The sequence below is a fragment of the Aulonocara sp. 'chitande type north' Nkhata Bay genome, linkage group LG16, assembly GCF_057382095.1.
Source record: "Aulonocara sp. 'chitande type north' Nkhata Bay isolate Kocher_YH1m ecotype deep benthic linkage group LG16, A_spYH_male_GT1.1, whole genome shotgun sequence".
In the NCBI taxonomy this organism is placed as follows: domain Eukaryota; kingdom Metazoa; phylum Chordata; class Actinopteri; order Cichliformes; family Cichlidae; genus Aulonocara; species Aulonocara sp. 'chitande type north' Nkhata Bay.
The window spans coordinates 924,327-935,263 of record NC_141359.1 but is presented as its reverse complement, the minus strand read 5'-3'; the positions used below and the strand labels follow the sequence as shown (position 1 = coordinate 935,263).

At 43.9% G+C, this 10,937-nt stretch overlaps 1 long non-coding RNA gene across 1 annotated transcript; it reads right to left on the bottom strand.

Annotated features, from left to right (window-relative positions):
• Nucleotides 1-8,703: 8,703 nt before the first annotated feature.
• Nucleotides 8,704-10,252, bottom strand: LOC147310736 (uncharacterized). The gene is made up of 3 exons (XR_015125282.1): nt 9,988-10,252; nt 9,061-9,142; nt 8,704-8,882 (listed from the first exon to the last, which is right to left on the bottom strand). It is a non-coding gene; the product is annotated as an uncharacterized LOC147310736 (long non-coding RNA).
• Nucleotides 10,253-10,937: the final 685 nt, after the last annotated feature.

Here is a 10,937-nt window from a genome sequence, read left to right as displayed (position 1 = left end):
GTGTGTGTGTGTGTGTGTGTGTGTGTGTGTGTGTGTGTGTCATTTCTCACTCACTCAACGAGTGCACGTGTTCATGTGTGTATTTCACTTCATTCTGAATCTGTGTGTTTGGAGACGTGTGTGTGTTTCTCTTCATTCTGAGTCAGTGCATGTAGATGTGTGTGTTTGTGTGGGTGTTTGTGTTCATCACTTTCCTGTTCTGGTGTTCTGGGTAAACCACGGCCTGAAGCATGCCCTGGGGTCCTGCCCCCCCCTCCTTTTCAGTTTGTTTGCGACCATTGCTGCTGCTGCTTCTGCTCAAAATTCAGTCCGTCCTGGTTCTGACCCCAATTGGGGCAGTCCTTTCTCCAGGGTCGATGTTCACCGCAGGTGAAACCTGCATCTTCTTCTGTGTTTTTGTCCATTCTGAGGTGCCTTCTGTCCTCAGTTACTCCTCTTGTCTCGGTCACGCCCTTTTTCGCCACCCGATCATCCGTGTTGGTCCATCACTGTCCTGCACAGTGTGAATGCAAAGTTATCAAGGTCAGCATTCTTTCGCTCGGCCTTACTTTTCATTCGGGCTTGGCGGGCGTCTCGTCACAGCTCTGTCAGCTGACGCAGTCTGGGAATTTTCCCCCGTGTAGTGAAACGGGCCTTAGGTTTAGTGCTCTCCGTCTCGGCTGCATGAGATCACATTCCTGCAGGTCTGTTGACATTCTCAGGTCGTTGTTGTGGGTCCAGCTGTTGCAGCATTTGGTCAGTGTCACGTATGGGGGAGAGCAGGAGTCCAGTCAGCCTCGGCTTTCAGGGCCGGCAAAGCAGCCTGTAATTAAATATGTATAGAAAAAACAAAAACAAAACAAAACAAAAACAAACAAAAAACAAAAACAAACGAACAGGAAAATGATGTTGTGTTGGCTGTGTTATTCAGAGGGGAGACAATGGGGCCAGGCCCTGTGTCAGCCTTCTCTCCCCCTTTTTTTTGTTTTTTGTCTCCCGATATAATCAACTCCTAACCCACCAAGTTGCAGGACAACACAGGTACATATTAAAATTCTTAAGATCATGTTTAAAAGCCCAAAAAAGGAACTTTCTTTCATTCAGTAATCACTTTTATTAATCAATCAACAGAAAACATGTCACAATTTGAATCTTTTAACCACTAAATTTGTTGCGTCTTGCCTGGTTGGTTAGACCAGTGTTCCTTTTTTTTTTTTTTTTTTAGTTAAATTGTTGTCCTGCAACCCAGAGGGTTTCTTTGTCAGTAATGTATAGACTTCATCATTTAAGTATGTTAATTTTTCTTTAACCTTGCTGGAAAATCTTCACGTGTTCATGAGTGTAAGCTGTTTCTTCATTGCGTGTGTGTGCATTTGTATAAAAGCAGGTTAATTTTATCTTTTCTCAAACTAGGCGTTACCTTAAAAGGAGCCTTTCTCTCAGATTTCTCTGCTTGTGTGTGTTTTTGTTTCACCTTTTTTTGTGATGCTCCGGACGCCTTCCCAACCTCCACAAGTCCGTTGGCCCCAATTTTATGTGTTAAAACTTCTCTTAATTTCTCCTCTAATTCTCTCCTCGCTGCTGTCTTTTTCACAGCTGCTGATTCGTGCTGGGTTTGGTTTCCATTACTATAATTTGCTTCGGCCGCTGTGCTTGTGGGGGCAGTTGGTCCAGGTCCGCAGCTTCCTGTATTAACACACTAAGAGATTTATTTAATTTCATTTTCATCACTGTTAAACAGATAAGCAGGCAACACGCCTACCTTGACAGCGTAAACTGTACGCCAGTCTCCCAACACATTCCTCTCTCTACTCCTCCATAATTCTCCACTGCACACCTCTTACTATCTCTCCTTGTTATTTTTATTACACCACAGAGTAATACACCCAATTATGCCCGTCTATCTCTATGTGGCTCCAAATTCCCTCTTTATTTTAATTTCACACTCGTCAGGGGACAGGCACACAACAATTTCAACCACTGAAACGAGGAATTCAACCTTTTTATATTTCTTTACTAATCTAGACTCAACGTTTGTTCGCAAAATGTGTCTTGTTCTAGTCCGGAAATAAATGTGAACCCGTGATTACACGGCCGTTCCAGTGTTATTTCCGTAGCTATGCGGGGGCCCTCACCTCCCCAAGTCACCACCTCGGCACCCGGACAACGCCGGTCCTGGCCACGCGTCCACGGACAGGAGGGTCGCCACTCCTAGGGCAAAGTTCCACAGGTACACTAGGCATCAACCTTTGATCCTAAAATGTGTATTTGCTCTAATGTCCTCCTAATCAAACACATTAACCGTCACTGTCACTGTGTTCACGCTTCACACTCCACACACAACACTTTTCCTCAGCGGGAATTTTACACAGAAACCTCTGAGCTCAACTATTAGATCTTCTGAAAGCACACTGCACCATAGACCAAAATACCCTTTTCTCTGCGCTTATGACCGCCACCACGGGGCAAAGTCGCATCATAAACGTGATGCTTGCATCCCCGAAGTTATACCAGACATCATAAACCAGGTTTTGCTCTATGTACTTCTTGGCAAGTAAAATTTTACTTTGTTTTATGACCGCAGCCCTTAAAAAAAAAAAACTCGACTGACGCCACAAACCACCGTCAAACCTCTGTTCAATGTACTAAAATTAGCACCAACCACTACTGCACTTCACGGCCGCATCACCGGAACACGGCCGTATCATAAACCAAACCTACGGACGTGTTTCGCTCTCGCGTTGCCAGTGTTTAACCGCACCGTGAAGCCAGCATCTGCTTTTCCTTAAATCAACTTCTATTTCATAGCCGGCAAGAGCCAGGACGTAACCGACACCATAAACAAACTTCAAACCTCGACTTCAATGTACTGAACTAATGGCCGCGTCTTCAGAAGAACTTCTAACGTATTATTGCTACAGAAGCCAGTATTAGACAAAATTAAATGTGGAAGGTAAAGTGGCTGCATCTAGTCCAACGTAGTATGTTATTAGTATCTCGGTAGAAGCAGATTACTGCAAAATAGAGCAACGTAGTATGTTATTAGTATCTCGGTAGAAGCAGTTTATTTAACACACTGGAATTCAGCCTCAACTTATGTTGTTAGTATCTTGCGCCAAAAACCAGACACCGACAAATTTACTGTGAAAATACATGTGACTCAGCGAACAGATTAATTTGGAAAGCCCAATATGCACATTTGGTATTTGTAATACAACAGGCTGTGCTTACCTTTTTATTTTTGGACCGGTCCTCTGTTCACCTCGCCTCACGATCTCACCAAAGGTCAAATCTACACCTCCTCAGCACACCAAAGATCCGGGTCACACGGCACCAAGTGACAGGGTTTGCAGCTGTGGATTTACCAAGGCCAGGGTGGAAATGAGGGGATCCTTCACTTCTGCAATCCGCTTCAGCATGTAATAAGTGAAATTCCTTCTTGGCACATCTTGCTTCAGTTGTAGTTGGGGCTGTCCCGTCTGCTGCTGTGTATCTCTCAGTTTAGCAGAAGCCACTGTGCCGCGGCGTGCATATTCAATTATTGGTTTTACCTTTCTGGTAATTTCATGATTTGAGACTGCTGGATTCCCTTTTTGACTATTAACCCTTTGAAGCCGGTCGGAGCGGGCACGCTCTTTTTTGCGTAACTATTTTTAAATCCCGGTAGCACTGCAACCACGTAAGCTAGCGCAATAATTTTTTTTGCATATGAAACCGGAGGAGTTGTGCTTACATCTTATGCCATCAGCTTGTCCTATGTCACGGTTTCCTTCCACATATAGCTTTGCGAAAATTGCATAAAAAGCCCTTGCAAGAACAAAAACATAATATTCCAGAAACACGCTTTGCTGATCCATCAGCTGTTCGTAACACTTCCCACATTGAAACAGACGTCAGCGCGAACGATCGCATGTACACCATTTCCTGCCCGAAACCGGAAGTGACGTCATTTTCGCGGAAAATGTAGTTTTTTACTTGTAGGCCTTAAGAGCATATACTGGTGTTTTTATAAGTCATGTTTGACTTTATGCTTTTCTGAATAGTTTCTGGGATGCTTAGAACTAAGATTGCACTGCTGGAAATAGTTTATTTTGATGCACCTGCTGTTTTCTTTGCAAATTTGCATCATAGGATTGTTTTTCGTTTTTCTTGCAGTATATAAAAATTGCTGTATCTCAAAAATAAAACTATGAAGACACTCAAAATACATTTCCTGTTGTTGTAAACTATTTTTTGCAACCTTTTTGTATTTACAGTTTTGAGGGATAACCCTCTTAAATTTCTCCAAGTAGAAATATATGTAAAAAAACCAAAAACAATTTTCAATTTTTTTGTACTTCATTGCACTTTTTTGCAATTAATGTAGTTACTATGGACTTAATGCATACGTATTATTAAATCAGAATCAGAATCAGAATCAGAATACTTTATTAATCCCTGGGGGAAATTATTTTTTGTTACAGTGCTCCATTTTAAACCAACATTAAGACAAGACAGACAATACACTAACTAAGAATAGTACAATATATACACATACATACGTCACTCATAAATAAATAGTTGGAAAAGAAACATGTGTAGCTATAGCAGCAAACAGTGTGTTAAGTGGATGCGTTGTACAGGGAGATGGCCACAGGCAGGAATGATTTCCTGTGTCGTTCAGTGGTGCTTTTCGGTAATCTCAGTCTCTCACTGAACGTGCTCCTGTGACTGACCAGCATGTCATGGAGTGGGTGGGAGGTGTTATCCAACATAGTCTTTATCTTGGACAGCATCCGCCTCTCCGACACCACCTTGAGGGTGTCAAGCTCCATCCCCACAACATTACTGGCCTTACGGATTAGTTTATTAAGTCTGTTGGCATCTGCGACCCTCAGCCTGCTCCCCCAGCATGCAACAGCATAGAGGATCGCACTGGCCACAACAGACTCATAGAAAATCCTCAGCATTTTCTGGCAGATGTTGAAGGACCTCAGTCGCCTCAAAAAATAGACGACTCTGGCCCTTCCTGTAAAGTGCTGTGGTGTTTTTAGCCCAGTCCAGTTTATTGTCAATGTGTACTCCAAGGTATTTATAGTCCTCCACAATGTCAACACTGACCCCCTGGATTGAAACAGGGGTCAAGTGTTTCCTGGTCTTCCTGAAGTCCACGATCAGTTCCTTGGTCTTTGCCACGTTGAGCTGCAGATGATTCTGCTCACACCACATGACAAAGGAGTCGACCACAGCCCGGTACTCTGTCTCATCATCCCTGCTGATGCATCCAACCACCGCAGAGTCATCAGAAAACTTCTGAAGATGGCAGGTCTCTGTGCAGTGGCTGAAGTCTGTGGTGTAGAGGGTGAAGAGGAAGGGGGAGAGGACAGTCCCCTGTGGTGCCCCTGTGTTGCTGATCACCTTGTCAGACACACACTGTGGGAGACGTACATATTGTGGTCTTCCTGTCAGGTAATCAACAATCCAGGACACCAGAGAAGCATCCACCTGCATCGCTGCTAACTTATCACCCAGGAGGGTCGGCCTGATGCTGTTGAAAGCACTGGAAAAGTCAAAAAACATGACCCTCACAGTGCTCGCCGGCTGGTCCAGATGGGTGTAGACACGATTGAGCAGGTAGATGATGGCGTCCTCAGTTCCGAGACGAGGCTGATAAGCGAACTGAAGGGGATCCAGATGTGGTCTTACAATGGGTCACAGCTGGTCCAGGATGAGCCTTTCCAGGGTCTTCATGATGTGGGAGGTCAGTGCGATGGGCCTGTAATCCTGGGGGCCACTGGGACGTGGCGTCTTTGGTACAGGGACGAGGCATGATGTCTTCCACATCACCGGGACCCTCTGCAGACTCAGACTCAGCATAAACAGTTTATGAAAGACTCCACACAGCTGGGGGCACAGGTCTTGAGGACAAGGGGACTCACTCCGTCTGGTCCAGCAGACTTGCCTGAGTGAAGTCTCCTCATTTGCATCTCAACCTGGTATTGAGTGAAGGTGATGGGTGGGGGAGGGGTGTCAGGAATCTCACAGGAGGCAACATGTGAAGAGAGAGGCTGGCACAGTGGTGTGGCTCTGGATTCCAGGCTGACTACAGGTGAGGTTGTGGGGGTGGGAGCAGACACTGTGGTGTCGAATCTATTGAAAAACAGATTCAACTCATTGGCTCTATTCTCACCTCCCTCAGCTCCCCTGCTGTTGGTTGGCCTGAATCCAGTGATGGTCTTCATGCCCCTCCACACCTCTCTGGGCTATAACAGTTGTATTGATGTATAGCAACTTGAAATGCTCCCTAAAATGGCACTACTATAGCAGTTGTGTTGTTAAGCTTTGGGCATCTGCATAGACATGTTCCTTTTATTTAAATAACCGTAAACCAGCTTGTATCGCGGGTCCCGCGGTTTTTCATGTATTGCCGCTTACATACAGCTAATTTAGATTTTTTCAAATTGGTGATATGTTGTGGGGAACAAAGACCAAACGGCTTAATTTATTAAAACGAGGAGAAAACGATCACCTCTTCACTGGGGTGAAGAATTGGGCCGCTACGGTACAACTAGGCACAAGAATAAATCAATGTACACATCATATTCACATGAGTACGGTCCTATTAACCTTCATGCTGTACAGCAGCGGTCCCCAACCTTTTTGCGCCACAGGCCGGTTTATGTCAGACACGGAGCCGTTAAGGTATCGCCGATAAATACAACCACATAAAATGATCCGACCAAGACAAAAACTGTGGTATTTTGTAAATATAATAATAAACGTGAATGTACTGTGTAATTGTGTAACTTAATTAGCAGCGTCCTCCTGAAAATGCGCCAACATTGAGAGTAACATCCTCCTCTCTGCCGCTTAATGCTCTCTGGTCACTATGGTAACGTGTAAATATTTCTTTCAAAATAAGACACACAACTACAACAAGGGAAAGACCCAGGGAAACCGCGTTAATGATAAAACCCCTGAAAACCATAAATTTCAACTCTCGTGGCCCGGTACTAAACGACTCACGGACCGCTGCTGTACAGAACCTGTGATGTCCAGACGGCGTTCCTCTGGTGTTCTGCTGTGAAAACTTTTGGGTTTAGGGATTAACTGTCACAGACCCGGCTCTGGAGGACTCAGGGGTCCGTGAGCAGTGGTTATTATTATTGTTATTATTACAGGAAATCATTCCTGCCTGTGGCCATCTCCCTGTACAACGCATCCACTTAACACACTGTTTGCTGCTACAGCTACACATGTTTCTTTTCCAACTATTTATTTATAAGTGACTTATGTATGTATGTATGTATATATATGTATATATTGTACTATTCTTAGTTAGTGTATTGTCTGTCTTGTCTTAATGTTGGTTTAAAATGGAGCACTGTAACAAAAAATAATTTCCCCCAGGGATCAATAAAGTATTCTGATTCTGATTCTGATTATTACGACTATTATTTGGGGTCTGTGTCGTCTACTGTTCTGTCCACGTTTGTATGTAGAGTGCGTGTGTCTGCTTCTCTCTCTCTCCCCCCGTCCTCGGGGCTGTTGACGGAAGCGCGCGTCGTGGGAGAGGCATGTCCGGGCAACTGTCGTCATCGGGAGTCCCTCTTTGCTGTTGCAGCTGACCTGACCAGCTGGTGGTAATCATCCCTCCTGGCTAGGAAGAGGTATTTAAACTGGACTCGCGGCGACTGTCAACATGGGATTATTACTCTTGAGCGGTATAGTCTGTGCTAGGCGTGTGGTCTTGGTAGTAGACTAGCGTGTGTGGCTAATTGTGTATTGTCCTTCTTCCTCCAGGAAAGTCGAGCGAAGAAGTGAGTTGGGGAGCACACACACTAAGGGAGCTACAGCACGGGACGCACTGGGAGCAAGGGATGAGCACCATTGGCAAATCACATCTTAGTCACATCAGTTAATTGTTGGACTTACCTGTCTATTCACTGTAAATAAAGTGCACTGTCGCATCGCAGAGTCCTGCGTTTTGGGTCCTACTTTCCTCATCCCCACGGTCTGCCAGCCAGACCGTGACATTAACATAGTTGCCATGGTTTCCTTTCTTCTCTTATTTGTTGTGTGTGATCAGGACAATCCTGGAGAAGATGGGCCTTCAGGGGAAAGTCACCCGCTTGCAGGCCAGAAGACACAAGATAACTTTAAAAAACACAAAGTACATGTGTGTTATCAAGAAGATAATTCTTAAGAACACAAGTTAATAAATGTGCAATTACTAAGAGTTGTCTTGGTGTTTTTATTTGCCTGCTGTCATTTTCGATTTCCTCTGCCTTTAGGATTGCAAGTATCCACGCTCAGGAGAGGGGTCAGTGGATATTCCCACTGCTGCCCAAATTTATGCCCAAATTTATGCACCTGCTTGATTTTGTTTAAACAATTATTGCACACTTTTTGTAAATCCAGTAAACTTCTTTTCACTTCTCAAATATCACTGTGTGTCTCCTGTATGATATTTTAACTGACATTTTTTATTGTAACAACCAACGATTTATACAGGAAAATGATGTCTATTAACAAGGTTGCCCAAACTTTTGCATCCCACTGTATTAGTATATTTTGTCATTAGTATAATATGAAATAAATTCTACATGTGTCAAGTCGTGTGCCAACATTTGCTGTGTAGTAGAACTGAGACATTAGTCATTATAAAAATTTATTTGAAATAATATTAGAATTCTCAAACAGAAAAACATTAAACATAAATATATAAAATATATAATACACTATATAATACAGGAATAAAAAGGACCAGCTGCTCTCCAGAGCAGGAACAAGGCTGAGGAGGAAATGCTCCATTGGAGACTGGTGTGGACTCTTCAGGGACACCAGGGTGGCCAGCTCCACCACCGATGGACCGTCCTGGGACCCGTCCCTCATCTACCTCGGAGCTGTCCTCCCCTGTGGGCCTGTAAAACAGCACAAAACACAAAGAAATGAGAAGGCTGCTACTAGATTTTAATTTCAACATCGAAAAAAACAAACAAACCAAAAACAGGATATAATCAGATTGGTTGTAGATATTTAGTAAAGGTGATCACAGGCAATCCCACCAACTAAAAAGGTATCAGTGCTTGCTGTACATACCTGTGGGTGCAGCAGCAGGAGCTCAGGGACTGGGCAGCCAGGAGAAGCAACTGCGGATGCTCTGCTTCAGAATCAGTTGGTTCTATCAATACAGTATTAAATGTTAACATGTTGAATATAATAATCATAGAGTAGACAGTGGTCCCTCATTTATTGCAGCAGGGGTTCTCAGAATAACTAGCCCCTGGCCACGCACTTTATACACTTTTTTCCACACACACACACATGAACATTGGTCACAGTTCTCACAATTGATTCTCAAAGTGCAAACCTTTGTAGATTGCAAAACGTAAAAGTATTATTATGCCGCCGTTTGTCTTCATCTGCCCGCCACTTTCGTGCACCTTTTTCCCTCGCGGTCCAGGTGTCTATTTCCGAATGAGGCTCATAGTTATGGGTGTTTTTGTGCTGTTTTTTCTATTGGACGTGATGGTTATCAAACCCAAACATGATAAATTTGGCAAGCGCAGGAGACACGACACGGAGGAGATTTGTCAATCAGGCTGCAGAATGCAATGCTGTACGGTGCAAAAAAAGAAAAAGAAAATAAAAAAAAAAAGGCAGTGACGGATGAACAGCGGGACCACTGTGTGCTGTTTATTAATAAACAATAAAATATATTCTTAAATGACAACATGCCTAAAAGCAGAACGGTATTTGTACGTCAGTGGGAAAATAGCGGTGGCTTGCTAGCCTTTGTGCGGCATATATATATATATATATATATATATATATATGTATATGTCAAGGCTGCTCATGATGTTGAGCTGCTGATGGAATAAAAACAGTGAAAAATCTCCTCAATATAAAAGCATGTAATCCAGACTTAAATGTAGCCTGTTGTTAGCTGAGGTCCACACACAGTGTTTGACAGTGTAAACTGTGTGAAAGGGCTGCTGGTGGAGCTCACTAGGATGAGCAGGTTACCATGTGCCACGAGGTGGAGAGCAGCTGGCCTGGCTTTGACCCGGGCCACGCCCCCTTTCTCTCTGCCTCTGCTTTGCTGTCACTTATCTTCACTGCTCTGTCCAATAAAGCTGAAAAAGGCCCCAAATCAAAGAAATCTTCCTGCAGCCTCTGAAATGTCTTCTGTTTTCTTCCAGAGGCTGACGGCTTTTTCACCGTCAGCCCATCAGACAGTCCAGCAGCATTTATGATGATGTCATGTGTTGCGGCTCCTCCAAGCTATGGCCGCGGCAGGCTAAACATGAGGACACAGATGATGCGCAACAATAAACGCATAAAATACACTTCTGTACCATTTGCTCCTTTATTTCCACATGCAACTGTCCAATATATAAATCAGCACATGGGATTAACTATTAAACAAATGCACAGATTGCACAAACAAATAACTGCAACTCACCAATAACTGCACCAATTACAATGCCAACTTACAATTTGGCCTACGGCATCAATTAGTGCACAAATATACAAAAACCATCAAGTTACAGTCAAAATACATCAAAATAATTCGAGCTGCGGTCAACAAAGTTTTGCCTCATGCTCACCCTACCTTTCTGCTCATCAACATCAGGTGCTGCAGGTGCTGTGAACAGGTTAGTGCAACCACATTTATCATCTACCACACCCATGAGACACGCCCCACACCCGTGCACCAATACAGTGAGTCCATTTAAACCAACCCACTTAGTCAAAAAGGAACAACTCATATGGCTCCTACATCATGATTTTGAAGAGACTGCTATGGTGGCCTCTCATGACCCCCAGCCTCATCTACACTGAGATGCAGACATTTGAAAACATTCAGCACACAGCAGACAACTGAATAATGGTACAACACAACAGTCTGTGTACAGACACACACTGAACAGGACTGGGAGATGGACACCGTATGCAGACAGCATCAGATCTCA